Below are 23,651 nucleotides of genomic sequence, written 5' to 3' on the forward strand. Positions count from 1 at the left end.
CAGTGAAAGAAAAGAGGGCCTGGCGTGCTCTGGTCCATGGGGTCACAAAGAGTCGGACACGACTAAACAACAACAACATGTGTCCTTGCTCCAGGCTATGGAACCTTGTTCACATTCCTACATGGATAACCTTATGCATTGGTGGGTGGGGCCAGATGCAAAACTGGGTGGTGGAATGAATATGAATGTTAGCCTTATACCATTGGCTAGTTTCTTAACCCACTCACACATATCCCTCTCTTGTTGGGGTTTCTGGGTGTACGCATTGCAGCAGCTCAGTCAAGCAGTTAAGTCACCACAGCCATTCAGCAGAGATGTCTTTATTTAGCCAACACCAACATACACCGTTATACATGCACATACCATTTACAGATGTTAAAGATAGTCTTCTCTCTCTGAGCCTGGAGAGGGCTCTTTGCTTCAAAGTCCTTGCTGTGTTCAAGTCCACAGCCAAGTCCTGAGTTCCGTTGCCTGCAAAGTCCTGCAACTGATAGAGGTTCTCAGAGTCCTGAAGTGTAGCGATTTTCCAACTTCTTCCTCAGATGATCTCTTCAAAAAGTCTCCACTAAAACCCACCGTTCTAATAGACAGCCTTCAACAATTTCTGTGATCTCCTCCCACAACCCACACATTATGCTGTAACCTGAGCCCTTTTGTGCACAAAGTTGCTTCCCAAAACTGCCCAGTAATAATGATAAGAGAGTCGCAAGATGCCTGCAGGTGCATTGTGAAGAATGAGTGATCTCTGCTGACTCATGGAGAATTAACCCATTAACTGCATTCCTTAACATTTCTGTCCTCCATTTGGGCAAGCTGAGGTGACACATTAAAGGAAGGTGTGGAGCAAGGCCATTTAGGGGTGTGGTCTGAGGAAAGTGGTGACATTTGAGGAATTTTCCCAAGCGTCATAAAGAGAAGTCTGGATGGCCACATTTGAGTCACAGATTTGAGGTTCCCCACCACTGATCTACGAGGGATGTGGGTGGCGCTGTGGGTTAAACCACAGAGCCTAGGACTTGCCGATCAGAAGGTCAGCGGTTCGAATCCCCGTGACGGGGTGAGCTCCTGTTGCCTGGTCCCTGCTCCTGCCAACCTAGCAGTTTGAAAGCACGTCAAAGTGCAAGTAGATAAATAGGTACCACTCTGGTGGGAAGGTAAACGGTGTTTCCGTGCACTGCTCTGGTTCACCAGAAGCGGCTTAGTCATGCTGGCCATATGACCTGGAAGCTGTACGCCGGCTCCCTTGGCCAATAAAGCGAAATGAGTGCCACAACCCCAGAGTCGGCCACGACTGGACCTAATGGTCAGGGGTCCCTTTACCTTTACCTTACCACTGATCTACACGGAATTTGATTAGCAAGGAGCCTCCATCTGCACTGTACATTTAAAACAGTATCATTCAGTTTCAGTCATGGCTTCCCTCAAAGACTTGTGGGAACTGTGGTGTGCTGAGGGCACTGAGAGTCATTAGGGGACCCCAATTCCCATAAATTGCTACTTACAAGGAAGTAAGAGAAAGCTTGGCAAAAAACCTAGAGGTGGTTTATAATTCTAAAACAGTGAGATTTTTTTTATAGGGCAAGGTTATAGAATGAGTTTTTCCTCACAGTTTTTAATGTGCTTCTTGAATTCACTTATGCATAATATAATTTACCTCACTTACAATAATAGAATTGTAGAGTTGGAAGTGGTCATCTAGTCCAACCCCCTGTAATGCAGGAATCTCAACATGCGGTCCCCCATCCAATTTGAAAACATACTGCACCCTGCTTAGCATTGCAAATGTGCTAGCAGTTTTATTGCTCCACCACTGGGAGGACTTAAACATAATTATGAAATTCAGAAGAATGGATAGCCATGAGGTTGCATGGCTAAGAGCAGACCGAGTCATTGAGTAGAGACAAGTTTTCCAAAGAAAGCAAAATAAATAAATAAAGTCCATTTTGGTTTTGGGGACTCAGCTACACTGACAAAGCAAAAGCGCTTTATGTGTGTTGTATATGCATTATAACATTGTGACACCAGATGATGCTGTGGAGTTCTGTTTTGCCAACCCGATTTCTCATACAAAGTTTACAATGCATTTAACTGAAACGCTTCTTTGATGTGCCTAGAACCAGCCATGGTCAAGAGGGAAGTGGTGAATTTCATTCTCTGTTCTGCTGTACATGTGGTGTCATCTTTGACATTTGAAAGCCACCGAAGTGAAGCATTTCTCTCCTTTTTGCAGGTTTTGAACAACCTTTCTGTTCTTAGAAGATTTCTAAGGAAAAGAATGGCCCCAAGTGTGATAATTACTGGAGTAATAATAGAAAAGTCTACAGCTTTAGGCAGTCAGGTGGAATCTGGACACACTTACAGTGGTACCTCGGGTTACATACGCTTCAGGTTACATATGCTTCAGGTTACAGACTCCGCTAAACCAGAAATAGTGCTTCAGGTTAAGAACTTTGCTTCAGGATGAGAACAGAAATCGTGCTCCGGTGGCACAGCGGCAGCAAGAGCCCCATTAGCTAAAGTGGTGCTTCAGGTTAAGAACAGTTTCAGGTTAAGTATGGACCTCCGGAACGAATTAAGTACTTAACCTGAGGTACCACTGTATTATTATTATTATTATTACAGTGGTACCTTGGGTTAAGTACTTAATTCGTTCTTAACCTGAAACTGTTCTTAACCTGAAGCACCACTTTAGCTAATGGGACCTCCTGCTGCTGCCGTGCCGCCGAAGCATGATTTCTGTTCTCATCCTGAAGCAAAGTTCTTAACCCAAGGTACTATTTCTGGGTTAGCGGAGTCTGTAACCTGAAGCATATGTAACCTGAAGCGTATGTAACCCAAGGTACCACTGTATTATTATTATTATTATTATTATTATTATTATTATTATTATTATTTGATGTGGCATCGTGTTGTACTGTTTCAAGTGTGGCTAGAAACTGATGCAATAAAAGAGAGTAAAAACACATTCCCCACAAGAGGTATTCACCAGGTGCTCTTGCTGTCCTCTTCGTAAAAATACGCACACGCCAAGGTACCACAGAAGGCACTGAGCGTGGTTTTCTATGGACAACTGTTTGGGCTTGTTATTTCAGAGCCGATATTTGAAGCCAATCCTTCCCTCCCACTTGACGTATTGAAAAACGAGACATTCTGAGGGTTCTTGAAGTCCTATGTGATTGCAGCAAATCAACATGGAGTGATTTCGTGCAGGTGTTGTTGAGATTAGATGTGAGTGAAAAAGTTCTTTGGTGAAATCCGAGAGGACCAAGGTCACGGTCACCTCTATCTTGGCCATCCATGCACATTTAAAGATGGCATGCTATTCTCTTGCTCTGGATTTTGTGGTGGTGCATGAATTCTGGTGTAGCATTGTTGGCTGAGATTGAGCCCAATTGCCTCTGATAGAGGATAAAGCTATCAATGGCTGTGTTCTACCTCCAGTATGGGAGTTGTGGGAGATGGAGAGGGCTGCTGTGAATGGGGTTGTTTTCTGAGCCTCAGATTGGCCCAGAAAACAACCCAAATTCTTTCCATTTTTTAAAAGAAAAACTGACATATTAAAATATTCATATTTTTTGAGTAGAGCTAAATTTGCTCCACCCCCCCAATCTGAAATTTCTCCCCTGCAAATTTTGATAGTGAATATTCTTCAGATATTCTTTTAACATTCGCTGAATGTTAGATAATTGTATTTGACTAAGGTACACTTCAACCTTTGATAGCTGTATTTGACAGTACTTGATAGCTGACATGCAATGTTAATTAGTATTTGAGCATATTTGATAGATGACATATGGTAGTGTTTAGTATCTGCTAATGTTTGAATATATTTGATAGTTGCCATTAGAGTTCAATGAACATCCTTAATCTCATCTGTTAGCATTAGCATTAGAATTCTCATATATATCTCACCAAGATCTTCTGAAGGGGTATGTCTGGTGATTCCCTATGTTCCAGAGGTCTGGTCCTGCCCAATGGAATCATAGAATTGTAGTCCAGCAGCCTGCAATGCAGGAAACATAACTAAAGAATCTCTGACAGATGGTCGTACGACCTCTGTTTAAAGTCCTCCAATGAAGGTGAGTTGACCTCTTTCCCCAGACAGTTCATGACACTGTCAAATAGCTCTTATCGTCGAGCCAGTGTGGTGTAGTGGTTAAGAGTGGTGGACTTGTAATCTGGTGAACTGGGTTCGCTTCCCCGCTCCTCCACATGCAGCTGCTGGGTGACCTTGGGTTAGTCGCACTTCTCTGAAGTCTCTCAGCCTCACTCACCTCACAGAGTGTTTGTTGTGGGGGGAGGAAGGGAAAGGAGATTGTTAGCTGCTTTGAGACTCCTTAGGGTAGTGATAAAGCGGGATATCAAATCCAAATTCCTAATGTTTAGCTGGAGTGTCTTTTCTTGTATAGTGGTACCTCGGTTTACGAACTTAATCCATTCTGGAAGTCCCTTCTTAAACTGAAACCATTCTTAAACCAAGGCGTGCTTTCCCTAATGAGGCCTCCCGCCGCCGGTGCCCTTTCACCATTAGGATTCCGTTCTTAGACCGAGGTAAAGTTCGCAAACACTACTTCCGGTTTTGCGGAGTTTGTAAACCGAATTGTTCGTAAACAGGGCTGTTCTTAAACCGAGGTACGACTGTAATTTGAATCCAGTGGTTTGGGTCCTGCACCTCGGGAACAGCAGAAAACAAGCTTGCTACATCTTCCATGTGGCAGCCCCTTTGAAGATGGCTATCATACCTCCCTGCCAGTTCCTTGGGAATCATCCCTATCTTCCCTTAGAAGTCTCCTGAAAACTGTTATTCAGACAAGCCTTTGAAATGCGGACTTCTTTTATCAACCAGTATTTCTACTGATGCTTTTATCAATACCTCTGTTGAGCTTATTGAGAGGATGTGTTTCCGTGTATACCTTCCTGTATCTTTGTTTAAGTGCAGTCAATAAATAAACAAACCCACTGTTTGTGTAGACCAGGCCTTGATTGTAACCCTCGAGTTTTTAGCAGTCTTGTATTCGACAGCAAGGCTCCCAACTTTTTCTAGCTATTATATGCGGAGGAGAATGGTAAAGGCCCCTGGGTATTTTAGAGGACATCTCTTTTTGGTGATTGACTTGTTGGGAAAATGTAACAACAACGCTACTAACACCATCCCCATCCTTTTTAGTCTTTATAACATGTGGGTGAGGCATTGACTGACATATTTATACAATAGAACATCCATTTATCACACTCGTTGGACAGGTATTGTGGAAGATAAAAGGCTTGCCTTGGTCTCATTGGTATCATGGTTTTTTGTTTTTGTTTTAATGCCTCTTCCTGTATTTGTGCACCATGGGTCTCCAGTTTAGATCTGAGCATCTCTTTACTATGGTTGGACTAAATAAAGCTTTCCTATGAGACGTAAAAGGTAGGAGCCCCAAAGCAACAAATCTAAAATACATCTACTCCATCATGTACGTTCCAAGTGTGGCCAGTGGGAAGCATCTAGAAAGGGAACAAGAAAGGCGGTCCCCTCACCCACCAGTTAAAATTTAGAGATACATTGTGTCTGGACTCTGAAACTGGAGATTCCATTTCAATATCCTGGTACTAATCATCATGGATTAACTTACTCTCCAGAATGTGGCCATTCCTGTTTTCATGTGATATAAGTCAGTAGACATCAACACAACTTGTGAGAAGAAAGACTGTGGCCTTAGTCTACTGCAGGTCTACTGCATTGGTTGACCCTAAATTCTAATATTAGAAAATGTCTGTTTGCAATTGACAGGGGGAAAGCGGGACCATGGAGATGAAGGTGGTGTGGGGGACGTAGCTGGACTAGAAAGAAGTGGAAGCTGTTGGATAATGTGATACATGGGATGAAGTCATTGGTTGAGATCTGCGGCATCAAACATAAGGTTTGAGGAACATATTGATGGAGCTCTTTTGAGCTCCTCAGTATGATCAGTGGCTCCTGCTGTAACAGTTTGCATCAGAGATGGGGAACCTGTGGTCCTCAGTATGTTGTTGGACTCCAACTCCAACCATCTCTCATCAGCAATGGTCAACAATGATGCGAGGTGTAGTCCAACAACGTATGGAGAGTCACATGTTCCCCATTCCTGCTTTATACAAACCTTTGGACTATTTTTGTTGAGAAAGCCCATGTCCTCCTGTCCTCCTGTCTGGAAGAAAGGGTGTGTACGTGTGTGAAGATGTTGGCTATCAATCCAGTTGTCTCAAAAGCTTGTGCATGATCCAAGATAGGCAAAGGTCAAGATTCAAAGCATCAGTCTAGGAACAGGAACAAGTACTGTAGTCCAAAAACCAGCATCTTCACACCAAAGATTCTGACTGAATGGCTGTAGATCTTGATAACATCTAGTGAATAGAGGAAATAGACCTTGAGATCAGCTGACTGGGGGTGCTAAGGAGATTTTTGACAACACCCTCAAAGCACAGAATTTTCTTGCAAGGAGACAGAGTGCCGGTGGCAGAAGATAGGTGTATAAGGTGCTTCCTGGCACTTTGTATGGAAAAGGGCAGCTTTCTAGTAACTTCCAAAAAGTTAAAACAAATTCCATCCTCTTTTTTCATTGCTGGCTTTTGGAGGAAGTGGAAATGCATGCTTATGGCATATTGGAAGTTAGAAAGAATAAACTATTCATGGGCATGATACCTGCTATATCTACTTCTAGATAGTAATTAACCATGTTTTCAGGTCAAAATAAAAAAATTCCTTCCAGTAGCACCTTAAAGACCAACTAAGTTAGTTCTTGGTATGAGCTTTCGTGTGCATGCACACTTCTTCAGATACACTGAAACAGAAGTTGCCAGATCCTTCTATATAGTGAGAAGGTGGGGAGGGGTATTACTCAGAAGGGTGGTGGGAATGGGTGATTGGCAGATAGCTGAGATGAGCCTGTTGACGACTCTTAACTCTTAACGACTGCAATAGGTCTTACAGGAAAAGGCAAGGGGTGAGAATCAATCTATGCAAGAAATACATTTTTTGGACACTACTATAAAAATACAGGATGAGCGCATAGACACCACCTTATACCGTAAACCAACTGACTGACAAACATATCTACATGCCTCTAGCTACCATCCCAAACATACCAAACAGTCCATTGTATTCCCACCACCCTTCTGAGTAATACCCCTCCCCACCTTCTCACTATATAGAAGGATCTGGCAACTTCTGTTTCAGTGTATCTGAAGAAGTGTGCATGCACACGAAAGCTCATACCTAGAACTAACTTAGTTGGTCTTTAAGGTGCTACTGGAAGGAATTTTTTTATTTTGACTATGTCAGACCAACACGGCTACCTATCTGTAACATGTTTTCAGGTGTTGTGTTTGGATGGGAGGGAGAGAGGAGATTGCTTGGGGTATGAAATGTTAAGGTAAGGGGGGAACTGAAGGGAAGATAGAATGAGTGAGTGATAGATCCTTTTGTCAGTTGGCAGTTGGGAGAGCACAGAGGGGATTAATTTTGTGAGAACGTGTTTTAAGAGATTACTAGTTCAATTTGTGTTCACCTCAGATGTCAGTTTACTTTTGGGTAGCTACTTATGCATTGCCCAAGAAAAGACGAAGTGCATATTTTAAAAGAGGACAAAGGAGGTCACAGCTTTGCATAACATTTGCAAGTGCTTAATTACATGCATATATGCAAATTGAGAAATAATTGCTATAATTTAAATTTAAATACAAATGCAATACCTATCACCGTGGAGGTGACCTGCATGCCTGCTCAGTCTGCTGTCCAGGTACTAGCTATTGATGGGCAAAGTTCCTCTCCCTTCTTATGGTTCCTTGTTTTCAGGATGATGGTCAATGGTTAGAGATGAGTGGAGCTGTAGTCCTTGCACTAGAGGACTGTCCTCTTTTAGGTAGGATATGTGGCTGCCTTCGTTTACTGTGGCTTCATTCTCATCACTCCTGAAATAAACTCCCCGTCTCTTGTTTACCCAGGGTAATTGTCGGTGGGACCCATATTAAAAAGGTTTTGAACAGCCAGCCTGATACATACACCTACACTGCGGTGTTAGCGATGGAAGACTGACAGATAGCTTGCTGGAACAGCAGGAACAGTCATTATGTTTTCCAATTTTAGCATTCCGTTGAGATGGAATTGATGGTTTTGTGTTGGATTCAGACAGAATTTACATTTTTTCTGATGAAAAGGGAATAGCTTCCAGGCAGATGCAGGTGGGGAATTTGATCCTTCATCCCACTGGAGTTTGACATCCTCAACACAGATGCCAAACAATGCAATGGTTGTTTTTGTCATCTGTCAATGATTTGTGAACATTGTTGTTCACAATAGAAAGGGGCATCCGATATCTGTTCCAGAAATCTGACCAACAACCTGCAGCCTGGGATATTATTAAGACAAGGTGATGATCCAGCGAGTGGGTAAGAACATGAGAAGAGCCAAGGGCCAACGGCCATCTAGTCCAGCACTCTGTTCTCACAGTGGCCAACCGGTTCCCCTTGGGAAATTAGCAAGGAGGATCTGAGAGCAACAGCACCCACTCCTTCTGCAGTTTCCAGCAACTGGTATTCAGAGGTATACTGCCTTCATCAATGGAGTCAGAAGATATTGTAGATGTCATGGCTTGTAGCCTCATCCTCTATTAATTTGTCTAATTCTCTTTTAAAGCCATCCAAGTTGATGGCCACCACAACTCTTAAAGCATTCAATCTTATAGATTAACTAACCACCACTTGTTGAATAAATACTTTATTCTCTCTGTCCCGAATCTTCGGATGTTCTTTGGCTATCTCCAAGTTCTAATATTTCGAGAGACAGAGAAACACATTTCTCTATCCACTTTCTCCACACTGTGTATAAATTTATACACCTCTATCATGCCATTTTACTTACTTACTTACTTACAGGTAAAGGTAAAGGGACCCCTGACCATTAGGTCCAGTCACAGACGACTCTGGGGTTGCAGCGCTCATCTCGCTTTATTGGCCGAGGGAGCCGGCATACAGCTTCCAGGTCATGAGGCCAGCATGACTAAGCTGCTTCTGGCGAACCAGAGCAGTGCACGAAAATGCCGTTTGCCTTTCCACCGGAGAGGTACCTATTGATCTACTTGCACTTTGACGTGCTTTTGAACTGCTAGGTTGGCAGGAGCAGGGACCGAGCAATGGGAGCTCACCCTGGCGTGGGGATTCGAACCACCGACCTTCTGATCGGCAAGTCCTAGGCTCTGTGGTTTAACCCACAGCGCCACCCACGCCCCACTTACTTACTTTACTTTTAATTAAAAAGGACATTGTTGTTGATGATTATGATACTATTGTCCTGGTGCCTGTTATTTACTAATAATATTTTTGGTCAGTAAACACAGACTGCATTTCTAATAGCTCTAAAATTTCCCAACCTTCTTTTTTTTTGGGGGGGGGGGGGAGAGATACCCTGCCCACAATATTTGACTTAATGATCTCCTCTACAAGTAAATTCCTGAGGTTGACTCCAGGCTGCATAAGATGGCATTTGTTCTAAATTGGCTGCCCTTTCCTTTAATTGAGTGTCCTGTTGTTCCGGTGTTCCAGGCAGAGTTAAAAAGAAGGACAGAGATGGGTCCTCGCTGATCGCCTTTATAATTCTGAATAGCTGGACGCGGTCCCCTGCTGCTCTCTTTTCCATCCAGGCGAAATCAATGAAAGTCATTTTGACTTCAGCAATCTGGACCTAAGCATTTTTATTCTCTCTCTCTCTCTCTCTCTCCCCCCACCCCCCGCTTTTTGGCAGTATCTTTTCAATCTGCGCAATTTGGCTCCTGGGTTGTTTTGAAGTCCTGTGGGAATTTACGTAGCTCTTTCCCCTGAACTCATTTGCCGTGTGCTTCCCAAGTGCTCTTCAGGCATCTCAGATCAGCAATCAACCACAATCCTGCAGTTTGTGAGTACAAAATCTCAGGCAACGGTTCCGGTGTTTCAGTCTTTATCAAAAGTTAGAGGCATTTTTTTCTACCCCGAACTGCAAATTTGCATCCTCCAGCCTTTACCTTTCAGTGACTGCTCCACTGATATTTTCTCCCTTTTTTTTTTTAAAGAAATCATTCTCTATCAATTAATGAGGAAATTGTCAAAAGAAAGAGGAGGTTTTAGTGAAAAACCCATGGGTAGGTTGTAGGGTTTTTTGTGGTGTTTGCCTTACATTCAAGGTGGTCAAGCGGTGATTGTGAGTGTCCTTCCTTTTATTCTATGAGGGCTTCGGATTCTGCAGCCTCCTTTTCTGAAAATCCCATAGATCATAAGAAAAGCCCTGCTGGATCAGGCCTACAGCCCATCTAGTCCAACATTCTGCTATCACAGTCATATACCTGTTAGAAACCCACAAGCAGGACCCAAGCATAAGAGCACTTTCGCCTTCTGTGATTTCCCTCAGAAGCACTGCTGCCTCCAACAGCTTGTAGCCATCAACAGCCCTTTCCTCCATGAATTTGTGCTATCCTCTTTTAAAGCTATCACTTCCTCTGTGTGGTGTAGTGGTTAAGAGCGGTAGTCTCGTAATCTGGTGAACCGGGTTCGCTTCCCCGCTCCTCCACATGCAGCTGCTGGGTGACCTTGGGCTAGTCACACTTCTTTGAAGTCTCTCAGCCCCACTCACCTCACAGAGTGTTTGTTGTGGGGGAAGAAGGGAAAGGAGAATGTTAGCCGCTTTGAGACTCCTTAGGGTAGTGATAAAGCGGGATATCAAATCCAAACTCCTCCTCCTCCTCTTCTTCTTCTTCTGGGAGTGAGTTCCTTGGTTTAACTATGAACTGCAAGAAGAACTAACTTTTATTTGTCCTCAATCTTCCAACACTCAGCTTCATTGAATGTCCACAAACTCTGGTGTTATGAGAGAAGGATAATTCCCCCTCCCCTTCTCTATCTCCTTTCTCCATGAATAATTTTATAAACGTCTATCATGTTGCCTCTTATGTGCCTTTTCGCTAAATGAAAAATTCACATACACTGCGACCTCTCCTCACAGGGCCTTCACTCCATCTTGGGCCATTTGTGGAAGGCAAGCTCAGGCCTACTATTTATTCAGATTTATTTATATTTACTTAGTGGAATCATAGACCAATTAATCATCACAAATCTCTAAGCGGTTTACACAAATGATGGCATGGAGCAATACCCATGAGCAATACTTGCCAATCTGGCTAGGGGGCAGGCATGTTAGCCCCAGAGCTGGGCCTTCAAGAACCACTCCCCCAAACAAGTAAGGGGGTCCCCAAGTAAGGAGCAGGGAGCCCACCCCTGCTTACCCCATCAAAGCAGTTTGGGGAATATAACTGGAAACCAACTAAGGCTGAAATCCTGGCCCCAAATAACTTGGAGTAAGCTCCCCTGAATTCAGTGGCACTTATTTCTGAGAAGACATGGTCAGGGTTGCAGTCTGTATGCACTGCTTTGAAAAAAAGCAAACCAGAGGGCAGCGTCCAGCAAAATAGTTTGAATAGGTCAAGGACTTCTGGTTCAGCAATAGAACTGGCCCCCCTCTCCTCTCCCCGTCTCCCCCCACAATCTGCCATGAAAGCTAATTTGGGTTGGGGTGGGGAGCGAGGGAGGGAGGGATTGGAAGTTCCATTGCACAGTGTGAAGTCCCTGTCCTGAAATCCTTCACTGGATGCTGCACCAAATCTAAAACAATGTTGGTTCATTTTTTGGTTCATCCTGTCTTTCTTCAGACAATTCGTCACATTAGGAGAACAGGAAACTCAGACCAATGGCAATCCCATGTGTGCGTGTGGGTGGGGGCAGGAAATGCAGGTCTCTTAAGAGCACCCTTACCAAACGACACTTCCCAGGATGCTTTGGGGAAAGCCGTGACTGTTCAAAGTGATATTAAAGGTAAAGGTAAAGGACCCCTGACAGTTACGTCCAGTCGCAGAGAACTCTGGGGTTGCGGCGCTCATCTTGCTTTACAAGCCGAGGGAGCCGGCGTTCGTCCGCAGACAGTTTTTCCAGGTCATGTGGCCAGCATGACTAAGCCGCTTCTGGCAAACCAGAGCAGTGCACGGAAATGCCGTTTACCTTCCCACCGGAGCGGTACCTATTTATCTACTTGCACTTTTTTGGCATGCTTCCGAACTGCTAGGTTGACAGGAGCCGGGACCAAGGAACAGGAGCTCACCCCATCGTGGGGATTCGAACCACTGACCTTCTGATTGGCAAGCCCAAGAGACTTAGTGGTTTAGACCACAGCGCCACCTGCGTCCCTTTGAAAGTGGTATAATAGTGCTCTGAATGTTTGGTGTGACTGTAGCCATACTAAACCTGGTATGCACTTCATGCTCTCAGAGACCCAGCTGGTTTTCAAAGTTCTGGTGTTCACAGCCAAGAGAAACCCAATTTCCACCTAAATAATCTGCCAGCACCTTGCTTCTGCAGGTAAACATGACAGGCATCAACTTCAACAACCAAGAGGCCTTAATCATACCAGCCCAATATACGGGTACATAGCAGAGTTGCAACAAACAGTCAATTCAGTTGGTAGCAAGTTCTTTTTTCCCCCCGGCAAGCAGGCAGGTAGGAATTAAGTAGACAAGAACTATATATATATATATATGCTTTCGTAGATTTTCACGGGTACAGGAATGCAGGTTTTGGTGTCTTCGGGTGTCTTCCCGTGTAAGAGTTGGGGTGTCTAGGCGACGTTTCGACGAGGTCTCACTCGTCATCTTCAGGCTGGTGCTTTCGGCTTCTTGTTACTGGAACAGAGCAGGATCTCAGTGTTTGAGTTCCTATAAATACTGTTGAGGGGGTGTGGTGTATAGCCTCCGACGTTCTGGGCAGAGAGGAAGTTCCCAGGTTAGTGTGCCTTTTCTTCTTTTGTTCCTTAATTACTTGAGGGATATCTTGAGTGATTTCTAGAGTGATATTCTGAGTACCACTTAGGAGGGTCATTAAGTGTGGATTAGTTGCTAAAGCTTTCGTGTCTTGACCTCTTGAGCTTGTGAAGAGTTTTTCTGAGAAGATGGCTGTACTGCACTTAGTTGTGCTCTGGCTTGGCTTCGTGTATAGGGGCGAGCTGTGGTTTTGTGCCCTGTGCCAGCCAGATCTGTGTAGGGATTGCAGGGGGGTGCAGCATCTGGAGGTGCCACTATGGTTTGGCTACTGGATGGTGTCTGTAATTTATCTGTGGAGAGGGTCTGGGTTTGGGTCTGGTGTGGTTGATTGGTGATGGCGTTCTGTGTGCCTCTGGTTCTGGTGTCGGTTTTTGTGGGGAGGGCTAATTTCCAGATGTCTGGCAGGCGGGACGTGTCGTCACGCTTGTTCATGTTGTGAGGGTGTTTCTCTATCTCGATGGCTTCCATGATTATTCTCTTGTGGTGATGTTCCATGTTAAAGAGCAATTTGGAATCTGCAAAATTAATTTCGTGTCCTGTTTCTTTCATGTGTTGGAAAAGAGAGGAAGTTTTTTCTTCTTTTTTGACGGCATTCTTGTGTTCTGCGATACGTGCATTTATTCGTCTGTTTGTTTGTCCAATGTACGTGGCTGGGCAGACTTTGCAGGGTATTTCATAGACCCCTTGGTTTTCCAACTGGATTTTATCTTTGGGGTTTCTGAGGATATTGGCTATTTTTTGGTTGGTGCAAAAGGCTGTTTTGATATTGTGTTTATGGAGGATTTTGCTAATTTTATCTGTAGTGCCCTTGATATAAGGAAGGAGGGCCATGCCATTGTTTTCTTCTGTGTCTTGGTTTTTGGGGGGTGTTTCTTTTTGGATTAGCTTCGTAACCCTGTTTTGCTGGTATCCATTGGCGATTAACACATTTGAGAGATTCTGTAACTCAGTTGTCAAGTGGTCTTTGTCAGCCAGGTGTTTGGTTCTGGAGATGAGAGTCTTGGCTACGGAGTTTATTTGTGCAGGGTGGTGGTGTGATTGTGCATGTAAGTAGCGGTTGGTGTGTGTTTTTTTCCGGTAGATAGTGTGTCCTAGGGAGCCATCAGGTTTTTTGTAGATTAGGACGTCAAGGAAGGGAAGTTGGTTGTTGGCTTCTATTTCCATAGTGAATTGTATTTTGGGGTGTAGGCTGTTGAGATGTGTGAGGAAGCTATCTAGTTTTTCTTTCCCGTGTGGCCAAATTACAAAGGTGTCGTCAACATATCTGAGCCAAAGTTTGGGTTTGTGTTCTGACTTGTCTAAAGCATTGGTTTCAAAGTGTTCCATGTACAAATTTGCGATGACCGGTGAGATGGGTGATCCCATAGGTGCTCCTTCTATCTGTTTGTATCTTTGTCCATTGTGGATGAAGTACGTGTTGGTTAGGCAGTGGTTGGTCAGGTCCAGGATGTATTCGGGGGGATTGTATTTGTTTTGAATGGCTGTCAAGGCTTCATTAATGGGCACTTGTGTGAAGAGAGATACAACATCGAAGCTCACAAGTAGGTCATCGGGATGTAGGTTTTGCTTCTTTATTGTTTCTATGAACTGGAAGGAGTTAGTAACGTGTGAAGCGATGGATTCTGCATAGGGCTGAAGTTGCTTAGCGAGAAATTTAGCGAGATTTTGTAGAGGTGAGCCTATGGAGCTGACTATTGGTCTGAGTGGTGTTCCTTCTTTGTGTATCTTGGGGAGACCGTAGAGTTTGGGGCATCTGGATGATTTTTCTCTGGGGATGATTCTTAGCTGGATTTCTTCACTGATAGGAGAGGCTTTTATTTTGGATTTGGTGGTTTTTTCCAGATAGGTGGTGGGATCTGTTTTTTTATAGAACGTCGGAGGCTATACACCACACCCCCTCAACAGTATTTATAGGAACTCAAACACTGAGATCCTGCTCTGTTCCAGTAACAAGAAGCCGAAAGCACCAGCCTGAAGATGACGAGTGAGACCTCGTCGAAACGTCGCCTAGACACCCCAACTCTTACACGGGAAGACACCCGAAGACACCAAAACCTGCATATATATATATATATATATATATATATATATATATATATATATATATATATAAAATAATATGGATTTTTTTTCAGCATGCTGAAAAAAATTAGCTGAACATCAAGGCATTATGTGTGTGTGTGTGTGTGTGTGTGCTGATTTCAAAATGGTCTTGGAGAAGTAAGCCGGCATAGTCTTCAGATGCTGTCGAAAAGTGTGTTGGAAAACAAGGCTTGTCGAATATATGGAATGTGCGCACAGGGAGGAAGATAACAGACAGCCTAATACCGGGGCCTTCTGCTGCCTTTTTGAATGCAAATTCCAGCTGTCAGATCTTAATTAAAAAGTACCAGTCAGCACTATTTAACAATTGGAAGAGAACTAAAATGCTAGGTTGCTTGGGGTGGTGGCGGTAGTGGAAATCCGCAACTTCTAAATTCAGTAGGTGGGGTGACAGGTATGTAATTATCCTCCGATCAAGAAGGGGATGAGAAAATGACTGCAGTTCCTGAGAGGGCGGAGCTTTGGCAATTTTCACCCTCTGGAGAGGAGGGCTTTGCAGTCAGGGCTCATTTGTAAGCCCTTTGCTTTTCAAAAGAAAGCCTCCTTTTATGTGGAGCGTCACTGAAGCTCCTAGGGGGAGAGGTGGATGATTTTGCAGGGATGTGCTTTTATAGGAAGATGTTACAAGTTAGCTTGCATGCACAGACCTTCCACCCATCACATCCTTGAATAAGGCAGTATGGAGCTTTTTGAACTGTAAAACCACCTCCCTGGTACTGCATAATCTTCTGGCGGCTAGATGTGCCTGAGCTAAACTTGAGTAAAGGAGGGGAGTTGCAGGGGGTTTTTTGTTTGCAAAGGAACAGAGACCTCCAGGAGAAAAACCTAGGCAGTAGTTAGGGATGGAGGAGACATTTGACTCAGTTCACATTTAAAGGCAAACTTAACTATAATCCACATTTTCCAGAAAACATGAGAACCAAAACACATGAACTAGATGACCTTCCAACTCTACAGTTCTATGATTCTATGAAAATATGGACCTCAATTCACACCTCTCTATTTTTTGCAATGCAGTTATGTGTACAAAATGCACATAACTAGCATAAAGTATGCATATAAGTGCGTATATTAGCATAAACAAATACATTTTATTAGAGGAAATCACTTTGCATAAATGTGACTATTAGGAGAAATTCACACTCAAATGCTGGTGACTTTTCATGATGACTTAAAGAATAGAAGACCGCAAACTGATATGGAAATGTGGAGAACTGAGCTTCAGGCTGGAGAAAAAAATGAGAAATGGGAAGAAACTGAAACTGACAGATTTCCCCATCCCTAGCAGTAAGTCTGAAGCTCAGCATCAAAAAAACTAAGATCATGGCCACTGGGCCCATCACCTCCTGGCAAATAGAAGGGGAAGAAATGGAGGCACTGAGAGATTTTACTTTCTTGGGCTCCATGATCACTGCAGATGGTGAAAGCAGTAACGAAATTAAAAGATTCCTGCTTCTTAGCACAAAAGCAATGACAAACCTAGACAGCATCTTAAAAAGCAGAGACATCACCTTGCCAACAAAGGTCTGTATAGTTAAAGCTATGGTTTTCCCAGTAGTGATGTATGGAAGTGAGAGCTGGACCGTAAAGAAGGCTGATTGCCGAAGAATTGATGCTTTTGAATTATGGTGCTGGAGGAGACTCTTGAGAGTCCCATGGACTGCAAGAAGATCAAACCTATCCATTCTGAAGGAAATCGGCCCTGAGTGCTCACAGGAAGGACAGATCCTGAAGCTGATCTCATACTTTGGCCACCTCATGAGAAGAGAGGACTCCCTGGAAAAGACCCTGATGTTGGGAAAGATGGAGGGCACAAGGAGAAGGGGACGACAGAGGACGAGATGGTTGGACATGTCACGGCTAAAATGGCCGCTGTTTCTTTAATGTGAATAAAGCTGGGTCAGCATGACTCAGCGGCTTGCAGCAGGCTGTATATATAGGTGAGAACTGTTGGTTTGGGTGTTGGCTGGTGTCCTGTTGGCTGGTGTTTGGGTTGGTTGGTGCTGGTGTGTATTCAGTCGTGTTTTGCACAAAGACTTTTAATAAAACTCTGCAAGGATATTCCCGTGGACTCTTTTTGTTTCAACAAGGAGACTGAGAAGATAAAGGGAGGTCAGAACCCTTTCCTTCTTTTTTTTTGCTTTTCTGCAAACACTGACAGGTTATGGGCCCAGTGTTTCTGAGCATGTGCAGAGTGCAAAACGACTAACAGCATTTCAGCAAGGAGCTGGTGAGTCCTGGTGGTGTATGGAGCCAGTGGCTGTGCGTTGGAGCAGTTGGTGGCAAGCTGTAACTGTCTGCAGTGACGCTGGAGCGGCTAGGATCTGAGGATCAGGAAAGCACTCAGCGTCGGCTACTGGAACAGTTTGAACTGCTAGAGGACCACAGTAGGCGACTCACAGAGCGGCTACACCAGTTGCAGAGCCAGGCGGGACCTGAGGGTCAACAGAGGCAGCAGCTAGAAGCCGGTGAGTGCCAGCCAGGACCATCTAGTTGGACTCTAAAGAGAGAGTCAGGAGAGATTGCTGGAGACCCTACAGAAGGGGCTCAGCAAGCAGCAGCAGAGATGGCAGATTTCCAGTCTTCCCAAGTTGTAAATATTGGGGGAGGCATCCCTTTTGAACTTCTCTCAGAGAACAACTGGCTGAGTTGGTCAATTAAAATGCAGCAGTTGTTAAGGAGAGATGGACTATGGGACTGTGTTGAAACTGAGGTTTTGAGAACTGACTCTGCTGAGAAAAAACGGCTAGATGAAAGGGCCCGTGCCCAAATTATGCTGTGTTTGAGCAACTCTCAGTTATTGCATGTAGCAAATGCCAGCACAGCGTTTGAGTGCTGGAATTTATTAAGGGCAATGCATGTCAGAGAAACTGCTGGAACTATAATTTCTCTGACCAGAAGGCTGTTCAGGACTGTTATGAAAGAAGGTGAGAGTTTGGCAACTCATCTTCAAACGCTGAAATCTCTGTTTCTTCAACTACAACAGAGAGGTAAGCGTTATGATGAGACTGACCAAACCTACATTATCCTTTCAAGTTTGCCTGAAAGCTGGTTGCCCGTAATTAACAGCATGGAGAGTATGCGTCCCCGAGATCTGACCCTTGAGTATGTGGTTGGCAGATTGACCAAAGAAGCAGAAAGAAGGTCAGATAGACAGGCTGAACTCCAAGAGCGGAGGAGTTACAGCAAAGGGGGCCAGCAGCACAATCTGCCAATGGAGCAATGCCAAGGTTTGGACTTGGCCATGGCGGTGAGGAGATGCTATAGATGCAACCAACCCGGGCATCTCCAACGTCAATGCAGGGCAAGACTTCCAGGAGACGACGTGGAGCAGAGACAGCAATCAACGCAGAAACGTAAGCAGAAGGGGTTCTCTTCAGGGAAGAAGAACACGCGTTCTGCTCAGTTTGTGTCTGCATTTTCTCGGGAGGAGAGAAAGATACCTCGGGGAACATGGTTGCTGGACTCTGGCAGCAGCAGGATTATCTGCAATAGTCGGGAGGACTTTAAGACCCTGGAGAAGCCAGCTGATGGAAAAGACTCAATCTATCTTGCTGATGGTCGTAGAAGCAAGATTGATGGCCAGGGAACATGTTTCCTGCAGTGCTTGAACACTACTCTACCAGAGACTCTGTTTGTCAGCAGTTTGGACTATTGTTTGCTGTCTGTAAGCTGTTTGATTAATGCAGGGTATAGTGTTAAGTTCACGCAGGATGGCTGTCTGATAAAGAACGGAACTCAGGTATGTGGCCATGCAAAGTTGGAAAATGGGTTATATGTAATGCAGGACAAGCCAGTTAAAGCAGCCCAAGTGGTTCAGGATAATTTGCCAGTTCATAAGGGGTGTGTACATCAACTGCACAGAAAACTGGGTCACGCCAATTTCCGTGTGCTCTCAGAAATGCAAAAGGTGTGCAAGAACCTAAAAGTAAATAGCTGTAACTGTTTCCTAGATTGCAATGTATGTAAAATGGCCAAATCTAAGAGGAAGCCTGTGGCTTCTAAAAGTGACAGATATCTAAAGAGGTTTTAGAACTTGTCCATTGTGACGTGATAGGCCCTTTTCCACAGAAGACTGAAGGGGGCGCCAGATATGCTTTTCTGGTAATAGATGACAAATCACGTTTTAGTTGGCTGTTTTTGTTAAAGCAGAAATCTGAGTGTTTCCCCACATTCAGAGAATGGGTTGCCCAAGCTGAAAAGCTCTTCGCTCGGCCTGTTGTGCAGCTGCAAACAGATAGGGGCGGAGAATTTCTGAACAAACAATTTGGGGCATGGTTGCGACGTAAGGGGATCACTCACCGTTTGACTAACCCTTATAGCCCTGCTGAAAATGGTCTGTGTGAAAGACGTGGGGCTGTGATACAGTCAGTAAAGGACTGCCTGCTAATGGATGCAGGATTGGGCCACAACCATAGGCTGTGGGGCGAGGCTTTTCTGACCGCGAACTTTTTGATTACTAGAACCTGGTCTAGCTCTATAAAAGATATACCATATCGTGTGTTGTTTGGGAAAGAACCAGAGTGGACAATGCTCCATAATTGGGGTTCTTGGGCACATGTAAACATTCCCAAAGCTCAGCGTCAGAAAGGGGGCGCTAGAGCGCAGAAACTGCGGTTTGTGGGATACCAGTCCTATGGCAAAGGGTGGCGTTTCAATTTACGCCCAGGACGCGTGGTTCTGTCACGAAGTGCAGACTTCGCTGACCAGGACAGATGGACTGCGATCCATGCCAACCCTGATTGCCTACTGCCCCTGCAAGTAAGAGAAGAGGCTTCTTCTCAGCCATTGGCAACACAGGAGCAGAATGAGGAGGAGGCACAGGTTTCCCCAAAAGATGTGGCAATAGATAATACTTCTCTAGAGGAAGAGGAAGAAGAGCCAGAGATAAGGGGGGAAGAAGAAGTAGTTATGCCTAGGCGCTCCCAGCGTTCAAACAAGGGTGTACCTCCTCAGCGTTTGACCCTAGGAGGAGTGAGAGTATGCAATGTGAGTTGTGTGGAACCACAAAGTTATAATGAAGTCTTAGACTTACCCCCTGGGGAACGTGCTTTGTGGGAACAAGCCATGAAAGAAGAAATGGACTCTTTTAAACGTAACAAAGTGTTTGAGGTCATAATGCCGCCACCTGGTGGCAGAGTGGTGTCATGCAAGTGGGTTTACAAAAGGAAAACCCTTGCATCTGGGGAACCACGTTTTCGAGCCAGATTAGTAGCCAGAGGGTTCACTCAGATTAAAGGGGAGAGTTATGATGAAGTGTTTTCTCCCACGGTAAAGAGTGAAACTTTTCGTTTAATGCTTTCCATTGCTGCTGTAAGACAACTAGCAGTGCACCATTTTGATGTTGATGCTGCATATCTGCATGCAAATTTAGACCATGAAGTGTTAATGAGACAACCCCCTGGGTTTGAAGAGGAGAATGGTGCAGTCTGGCGTTTGAGAAAGGCTGTTTATGGTCTCAAACAAAGTGGAAGGTGTTGGAACCAGTGTTTAAATGAAGCCCTTGTAAAACTTGGTTTTAAAAGGAGTGTGGCTGATCCATGCTTGTACACCAAGGGGACAGGCAACAAATATCTAATGCTCTTAGTCTTTGTTGATGATTTGCTTGTGGCAGGGAGTTCCACAGATGAGATCCAGAAGCTCACAAGTCAATTGGAAAAGAGGTTTAAGCTTAAAGCCTTAGGGCCTGTAAGCAATTACTTGGGAGTAGAAGTAAGGCAGGAAGCTGATGGAAGCTTCCTATTGAGTCAGAAAGAGAAAATTCTTCATTTAATAGAGCAGTTTGGCATGGAAAACTGCAAGCCAGTTCAGACTCCCATGACACCAGATTTCCCAAAGACACTGTGTGATGATGAATTTGATCAGCCTGAGTTGTATCACTCAAAAATAGGATCACTGTTGTATTTAAGCCAGTGGTCAAGGCCAGACATTGCATGTGCTACAAATGTTCTGAGCCAACGTGTATCTAAACCCAGTACTGCCGATTGGTGTGCTTTGAAAAGGCTTATCAGATATCTAAAGGGGACATTAAATGTATGTTTAAGGATATCTAGTACACAAGATGAAAAACTAGAAGTATTTGTTGATGCGGACTGGGGAAGCTGTGTAGCTACTAGAAAATCTACAAGTGGAATGGTTATGATGTTTGCCAATTCCATAATTGGATGGAGGTCAAAGAAACAAGGATTTGTTGCGACCTCATCCTGTGAGGCAGAATATGGGAGCCTGTCGCTAGCATGCAATGAAATCATGTGGTTTATACAGATACTAAAAGATCTAGATTGTAAAGTAGATTTGCCTATCCAAGTGTATGAAGATAGCCAATCGTGCATTGCATTAGCAGGCTCGGAAATAATGAAATCCGCATCAAAACATATTGCTATTCGTCATGCGAATGTGAGAGATTGTGTACAGAATGGGGTAATCAAACTGGAGTATTGTCAGTCACAAGATAATATTGCTGATTTGTTTACCAAGCCTTTGCCAGCAACATGCCATAATGAATTGATGACAAAACTGGGTTTATGCATATAATGTATTGTTGTAATGTATTGTTTCTGTTGGGGTTTTTCGCATTTAAGAAACAGAAGGGGTGTCACGGCTAAAATGGCCGCTGTTTCTTTAATGTGAATAAAGCTGGGTCAGCATGACTCAGCGGCTTGCAGCAGGCTGTATATATAGGTGAGAACTGTTGGTTTGGGTGTTGGCTGGTGTCCTGTTGGCTGGTGTTTGGGTTGGTTGGTGCTGGTGTGTATTCAGTCGTGTTTTGCACAAAGACTTTTAATAAAACTCTGCAAGGATATTCCCGTGGACTCTTTTTGTTTCAACAAGGAGACTGAGAAGATAAAGGGAGGTCAGAACCCTTTCCTTCTTTTTTTTTGCTTTTCTACAAACACTGACAGGACAGTGCTCCCGAAGCTACCAGCATGACCAAACTATGGGAGGCAGTGGAAAACAGGAGTGCCTGGCGTGCTCTGGTCCATGGGGTCACGAAGAGTCGGACACAACTAAATGACTAAACAACAACAACAAAGCAGTAAGTAAGTGTCCAATCAGGCATCATGTGAGTGGAGACAGAGTGGAAAAAGCAGTGGTTTGTTCTGTTTAAAAGATGTAGGAAACCACCCCTGAGAAATCTTAGCTATCTTACTGAAATGTTTGTTTGCTTTCCTTGAAGTGCCTCTTCCACACAGAAACCTTCAAATTTGCAACAGGAACTGTTTTCTCAGGTCTCACTGGTTTTGCCCCCGGAATGAGGTGTGTGCCTAGCCCCAGACCGCCAACAGGCATCTAGTGCTGGTGAGAGGAGAACAGAATAATAGCACCATTGGATCAGGCCAGTGGTCAGACTTTCAGGTTTGCTTGTGACAAAATAACATAAAGGATGTAAGAAAAACTTGGAAAGCAACCAAGCAGAGGCTGGATACGTTTTTCCTTTTCTTTAATGAGATTCCTACTTCAAGCTAGGAATTTAATAAGTAGCACTTATTTGCAGCACTGTTTGCATTTCTATTACCCCCCCCCCCCGATTCCGTTTCAGCTGGATGAGTGCCTTATGTTAAGGCTCAATGTGATTTACAAGTAGAATCTATGCATTTAGAAGGAAATATCATTGAGATCAATGGAGCTTACTTCCAGGAAACTGCTCTGGACTGCAGTCATGCTGATCCTCATAAATAGGGTATTGTGCAACGCACTGCTGTTCTTTGGTGTGTGTGTGTGTCTGTAAACACAAACGCCTGGGGATACAGCTGTACACACTTGCCAGTCACAATAAGATCCTGAACTTCAAAAATTGCCACCATATAATCCTTTCCTCCTTCAACACTGTCCCAGTGAAAATCACACCAGAAGCTCCGGCTAGCTGTAATAATAATAATAATAATAATAATAATAATAATAATAATAATAATAAATACTCCCATTGTTCAACAAGATAATCAAGGGCAAGCATACCCATTTATTTTATATATAGTCAGCCTGCCCAATAACATGGAAAGAAAGGCTTGTATTTATCCCCATTCCTTCCTGTAGTGCTACCCCTTCACAGCTTAGCAAAAAACTAAAAAAAAAGAAAGGGGGGAAAATTCCCTCTCTCATATTCCCACAGGTGAGGGCTGCGCCATTTCTATTTGCCAGGCTAAAGCAATACCCTCCAAGTGGTTCTCCCAGACCTTGTAAATTATTCAGCCGTTTTTAAGCCTTTTGCTGTTCAACTGATGGTCTTCATATTGTATTCCATTCATTTTCGTGCTTGTAAGCTGCCCTGGGAACTTTTATGATTGAAGGTGCAATACATTCATATATCAAATAAGCAGAGAGAGGGAGAGACAGACAGACAGAGAATGACTTGGATCCTAAGTCAGGCTAACATAAAGATGTTAAAGTCTTTAAACTATAAGCGGTTCAGCCTCCAGCATCTTTGGGCAGGGCTGGGAGAGACCCCTTGTATGAAATCCTGGAGAGTGGCTTCCAGTCAGTGTAGACAATACTGAGGTAGATGGATCAACGCTCACTATAAGGCAGCTTCCTATGCCCATAGAATCACAGAGGTCTACAGTTGGAAGGGACCCCAACATTGCAGCCCAACCCTTCAATGACCAATGAGTCCAACCGATGACTCTGAGACTATGAGTCTCATGCTCTACTGAATGAGGAGAGTTTATCTCCGATTCCTTCATTGCGAGCTTGCAA

General features: G+C 44.1%; 1 protein-coding gene across 1 annotated transcript in view; it reads right to left on the reverse strand.

Moving 5' to 3' along the window:
* LOC310705371 (uncharacterized protein) overlaps positions 1 to 10,736 on the reverse strand; it is a 44,759-nt gene extending 34,023 nt beyond the window's left edge. The window contains exon 1 of the mRNA XM_083500066.1: positions 10,483 to 10,736. The gene's annotated coding sequence lies outside the window, so the exon portion shown is untranslated. The remainder of the gene's footprint in view (positions 1 to 10,482) is intronic.
* Positions 10,737 to 23,651: the final 12,915 nt, after the last annotated feature.

The sequence above is a fragment of the Podarcis liolepis genome, assembly GCF_965112155.1.
Source record: "Podarcis liolepis genome assembly, chromosome: 4".
In the NCBI taxonomy this organism is placed as follows: domain Eukaryota; kingdom Metazoa; phylum Chordata; class Lepidosauria; order Squamata; family Lacertidae; genus Podarcis; species Podarcis liolepis.